The sequence below is a fragment of the Amblyomma mixtum genome, unplaced genomic scaffold (assembly GCF_055824585.1).
Source record: "Amblyomma mixtum isolate Tamu unplaced genomic scaffold, ASM5582458v1 scaffold_20, whole genome shotgun sequence".
Lineage (NCBI taxonomy): Eukaryota > Metazoa > Arthropoda > Arachnida > Ixodida > Ixodidae > Amblyomma > Amblyomma mixtum.
Window position 1 is genome coordinate 76,946 of NW_028317717.1, and position 5,891 is coordinate 82,836.

General features: G+C 45.6%; 1 pseudogene; it reads right to left on the reverse strand.

Moving 5' to 3' along the window:
- Nucleotides 1-677: 677 nt before the first annotated feature.
- LOC149324732 (uncharacterized) lies at nucleotides 678-2,596 on the reverse strand (annotated as a pseudogene).
- Between the last annotated feature and the right edge of the window lie 3,295 nt (nucleotides 2,597-5,891).

Genomic DNA, 5,891 nt, shown 5'->3' on the forward strand with positions numbered 1-5,891 from the left:
CTGTTGACTCCATTTTTCGGGCAAAACAAGAACATCCGACGCCAGCTAAAATGTATAAAACTTTATTTTGATATCTGGTGACCACTTCGTAAAGGACTTTCGAGTGGATTGTAATTGAACATATCCCGCGGATGTAAAAAAATACACGAAACATTTTGTACTTCTGCTTTTGTGCAAGCACACCACGCTAAGTTTGTTTTGTTTCCATGTTTGTTGTTTTCATGTGAAAGATTTTGTTTGAACACACAAAGGTGGTGTACAACTATTGCTCAATATGCTTCATGTATAAATTAGCAATAAATTAGCAATGGTGCAAGTTATAATCATGAAATCGGTTGTAAATGTTGAAAAATCACTTGTGAAAGTTGAAAGACGAATTACCATGACAATGCACACAGCTTGAATTGTGAAACAATGAAGTGGTGAAATAGGTAGGAGACTATTAACCACGTTGAAGCTTACAATACTTGCAATGAAACCATTCAACAGTCTAACAACAGATATATCACAGCTTTGTAGTATACTGAAACAATAAGAACACGAACAGAATGATGTTAGGATACTGCACTGCATGGCAGGCAATGCAAAAAAATGAAATGGCAATGCCCTATATGTTATCAAAAGAAACATAGTGCAGATGATATATTTGCTGTCACCTACACCTCAAAAAGTATATCTTAAAATGCAGCCTCAGACTCGTCATATTCAGCTATTAGCTCCGTTATTCTAACCTTCAAGCGAGAGGCGATTCTCTTTGGCATCCTGTCAAGGCTCGTGCCAACTGATTGCGCGAAAGTCTCATTTTCGGTGTTCTTGACAAGCTGGGAAAAGAGCTGCTGCTCGAAGTGATAGCAACTGGACGCTTTTTTGGACCGTTTCAAGGGTGGCTCCCTCACTGTGGAGTCTTCCTGCCTGGCAGGCTGACCAGGACTAGCTGCTGCGGGCTCCAGCTCTTCATCAACATTGGCGGTGGGTGATGGTGCTGCCGAATCATCACCTTGCATACTGTTGAAAATTTCTTCTGTTGTTGAGGGGATGTCATCACCTCCTGGCAGGGCCCTTAAGCCCACGCTGCAGGTAGTCCTGAAACAAACAGGGTGTACTCCAGTAAGTTCAGTCTTGTCGTTTCACTTTTTTTTTACTTTACTGCTAACAGAGCACCTGTGCCTTGTCGAGTGTAAGAGCGTTACGCACACGGATGAAGAAAAAGAAAAGGACACGAGCTCTGACTTACACTGATGTTTGAAATTCAGTTGAAATTCAAGGCCCATGCATTTATCATGCCTTCTTATTCATGTCTGTGAGTAGTGCCATTCCAGTAAGCAAAATGCTGAACCAAGTGCTCCAATTATCCACATTAGTGCTAATTTCACAGAGCGAAAATGCTGATGTTGCCGGGAAGTTTCGGTGAGCAAATCTTCTACCTTCCAAAAGCAGGAGCTACATCTCCGACCTATATTCTAGGCAGGGGGCTGCCCACTAACCGTTCCCAACCCTCAGCCTACCCTCAGCACAAACAGTAAAGCCATAAAAAATGACAAAAAACCAACGCACATACTAGCCCAAAACAAAATACACGCGAGTTCTAAGAATGCAGCTCACCCGAACCCATGACGTCACAAACGCTAAAACACGTAACACAAATGCACAATCGGAAGCATAAAGACCTACAGAAATTTTTGCTACAGATGTCTGACCACCCGCCAACTTTTTATTGCATGTTTGATATTGCTGTACATTTTGAAGCTGGTAAAAAGTTAATCTCATTTTAATATTTTCATAGCCACACAAAAGCCGTGAAACATTTAAAAAAACACGAACAATTTTGTACAGGCTCCTCCAGGGTCTTGTTCTAAAGCCATGCTAACGTGATAAAGCGCGGCAGTTCATAGGCAGTTACATGGAAAAAAAAACTAATACTAAATCCTCTCTCACAGAAGGGAAACGTCACGGTAAAATAGCATAAATTAACGAAGGAGGCTCAGTGAACAACCAGTGCGTGAACGTAGCACCCAATTCATGCCGTGCACTGAACACTTTTCGCGCTCATAACTCCACGTACCTCGATCCGCGAAAACAAATATTCCAAAACAAAGCAAAAGAACTCACTTTCTTGGACGACCACAGTTCTTGTAGAAAGACATTGCTTCGGCAAACTGCCATGACTGCCTCGCAACGTAGGCGCTGCCGCTCCTCGTAGCAAGCTCGATCGCTGTTAGTTCCCGGGTGAAGCGGTCCCGGAGCTTCTTCCATTACTTGTGGCATTCTTCGACTACATTGAAAACGAGGGACAAAAAAAAAATCGGCCACACATTACGATACATGCGGCGAGTGGAATGCTTCGGCTGAGAAGGGTACAAGGGAAGCCGAGCACAGCAGTCGGGAACAACTCACCCGTGGAGAGACCGGTGCTTCGCCTTATTTGTTCCCAACCGTTCTCTTTTCGCTGGTTGTCTCTGAAATCGAGTCGGTTTGTGTGGTATACACAGGGGTGTTGTTTTATGGCTTCAATAAAGCGTTCCACAACGATATCCGGCTCGGTTTCGATGTTTGGGCAGCTCGCTCAACTCACGCCGCTCGCGCTGGCATCCGCCATTTTTCTCCGCGCGATGCATTGTGGGTCGGCGCGGTCGGCGGCGCCGGCGCGCAATTGGAGCAGGAGCCAAATCTGCGCCGGGCCCGTCGGGGCACGCTGGCAGCCGCCGGTTGCGTCGGCCGCTGCAGTGCGTCGAACTATAGACGGAGCTGTTTTCACCAACGCAACGCAGCGCGCGCGCGCGCGCACGCTCGCTTGCGTTACGTCGGACTATATTCGCGCCTTTAGAGGCGAAGCTTAACATATTAACCACACGTCAGTGACACAAGCAGCAACACTGCGCTTAAGGCTTTTGCCTCACCGCTCTTTAGACCAACAAAGTGCCCCCCCCCTGAGTTCTTCACTACACGCGCGGCTCCTCCTCCGCCTCGGCGCAGCTTTTTTATTTATTTATATGGTTTTACTAGAAAGGCTAATTAGGCTAACTGGTCTTTACCATTGTTGTAATAGTAGTAGTAGTAGTAGTAGTAGTAGTAGTAGCAGTGAAAACATTTATTGTTGTAAGGAAGAGTTAGGGAGTAGTTGGGTTGGGGAAAGATAGATGTGGAGCTCCAGTGGTCGGTCTTCCCTATTCCAGGATCCGGTTGGCCTCCGCCGCTGTCTTGGCCTTGGTCCTCGTCCGCAGCATAAGCTGTGTGCTCGCGTCGGAGTCAGTCAGGAGGGCCTCCCACTACTCTAGACTAGGGCTATTTATCGTTGGTAACAAGGGGCTTTTTTCACAGCCCCAGGAGGCGTGGTACGTTGTGGCGTAGCCCCCACACCACACGCACTCTTTCGCGTATCTGTTCCGTCACATTTTATGATACATGCCTCTGCTTGGGTAGGTGTCTGTTTGTAGTCGTCTGAGCGTGGTGGCCTGCTCTCTGTAGAGGATATCCGCCGGAGCCGCATATTTCTTGCGCGCTCCCAAAAGCGCCTTCATTTCCTCCCCGTGAGATTCTGGCGTGCTGAAGGGTTCGACCGGCAAGCCCGCCCTCCGGTTCGTGAACCCTCGGACAACGGTGTCTGCCATGAGATTGCCCTCAACCCCAGTGTCAGGGACCCAAATGATGGTGTATTGAATGTTTGTGTTGTTTGATCCATGTCTGTGTTGTTTTTCTTCGAAGATGGGCCTCTAGAATTTCACCTTCATATGAATTCAACCGCCGCGGTCGATCCCAGCCACGCCGGTCCAGTTTCGATGGAGGCGAAATTCTAGAGGCCCGTATACAATTTCGATGTCAGCGCTGCTAAAGAACCCCAGGTGGTATAAATTTCCGGAGCCCTTCACTACGGCGTCTCTCGTAGCCTGAGTCGCTTTGGGACGTTAAACCCCATAAACCATTGTTCTAATGCCATTCATCATGTCCTGCCACTCACCTGTCAAGTGATGGAAAACTCTGGAATGTTTGACCAAATGTTTATGAGACATCTAGAAACGTCCAGCTACTATTGATGGTTAATGATAGTTAAGCACGTTTTGCGCATTTCGTGATAGTAGTTAATGTATGTCTGGTGATAGTTAACGTGACCTTAACTAGTAAACTGATTAATTAATGTTAGTTACCCAGTTCAAAAATCCACCAGAATGTTTTGGTGTGTTCTGGTGTTAACACCAGGATTTCCTGGTGTGGCTGGTGTGGGCACCAGGCCAGCCTGGTGGTGCTGGTGTGCACACCAGACCGGTGTGGTGTTGTCTGATGCGCACACCAGACCGGTGTGGCGTTGTCTGATGTGCACACCAGACTGGTTTCATGTCGTCTGGTGTGCACGTACACTAGACTGGTTTCATGTCGTCTGGTGTGCACGTACACTAGACTGGTTTCGAGTCATCTGGCGTATATGATCCAGCTCAAGCACACCAGACCTGTTGCTGTATTCATGTGCGGGAGCCGAGCGCCACCAAAAAGATCTGTTCGGTTCATTCTAGTTTGCATGATGTACCAGATACAATCTCAGGCACATGCCAGACATGTGGCCAAGGATTATTTCATGCACTGACCAACATGTAGGTTGGTTTTGTACTTTTCTGAGATTAATGAAAGATTTCTGTCCTGCTTAATTGCATAGTCTATTGTTGCAACTATGGGTGTTCATGTCTTCACACCACAGTCAAACCGTAAAAAAGTCCAAGGTAAATTGTGAGGTGCATTTGCATATCATACAGCATATAATTTAGTATTTATTACTATTACACTAAGGATGAATTGCAGTCTGTTTATTATGTGGACAAAAAAGGCACTTTTTTAGCTTCCAGGTATAGTTAAATGCTCATATCAGCCAGGACAATAAAAAATTTGTATATGGTGTGACTATGAAAACATAAAGGCATGACAGCAGGTTGAACTAAAGCTTCAAAGAAATTAAAACACGTTTATTTTTAAAATTCAGCACAGAACTTCTTCGTTTCAGAGTTGCAGTAGTGCCTTCGCAAAATGGGCATTTGGGAAAGTGCCCCTGAAAGCATCACAAAAGAACACCATCAATTCATTCCCCTGAATTGTAGCAATGTGGGGCCTTTCATACAGCCAGGCAGCTTCCACAGTGCTTACCAGTGCCTTTCACAGTGATCAAGGCAATGAAATTACTGGAATCAGAATGGTGATAAGGAGGTGGGCTTTTGTGCAGACACAATACTTGAAGGGCAGGTGGGAAAGTACTGAAGTGCTGCCAGCTGCATTAAGCACAACAGCAAATGCCAGCTCAGTTGATAACAAATTTTGCAAGGGCATTTGAAGACAACTTCACACAGCACTGTGCATTTGCTCATCGACGCAATGCCAGAAACCATAAGGAACAGCAAGACAGGAACAGGCATGGCTGAGTTGGCAACAGTGAAAAGTGCTACATGGCAAAACAGCCGAAAACATCCTAAGCTCCCCCTGTGCTATAGATTCTGCCTGTAAGAGCTTAATTTTCTGACTGACATGAGAGCTGCACATTGTTAAGAGATGAAGAAGAGAATGTGAACTATCAAGTTTAAATGGCCAAGGATTATTTCGTGCACTGACCAAACACCACCAATTGCATAGCTGCTAAAAGGAGCATTTTGCTACTGTAGTTTACTTGTTTTAACACCCGCAAGGTGAGATGCCCCAGACAACTTTTTCATCAACAGCCAAACAAAGTCTCAAGGTCAGCACATGTAGGTAAAAAAACAAGCAAAAGACATTTTACATATCATTATATAAAGGGTCTTGGAAAACAATGCCCTTCCAAAGTTACATGCACTGAAAAAATTCCCCGCTGTACATTACCACTGAAGGCTATGGAAAGGTGCAAAGGAAGTGCAAATACACTGTAGAGAACATCTTCA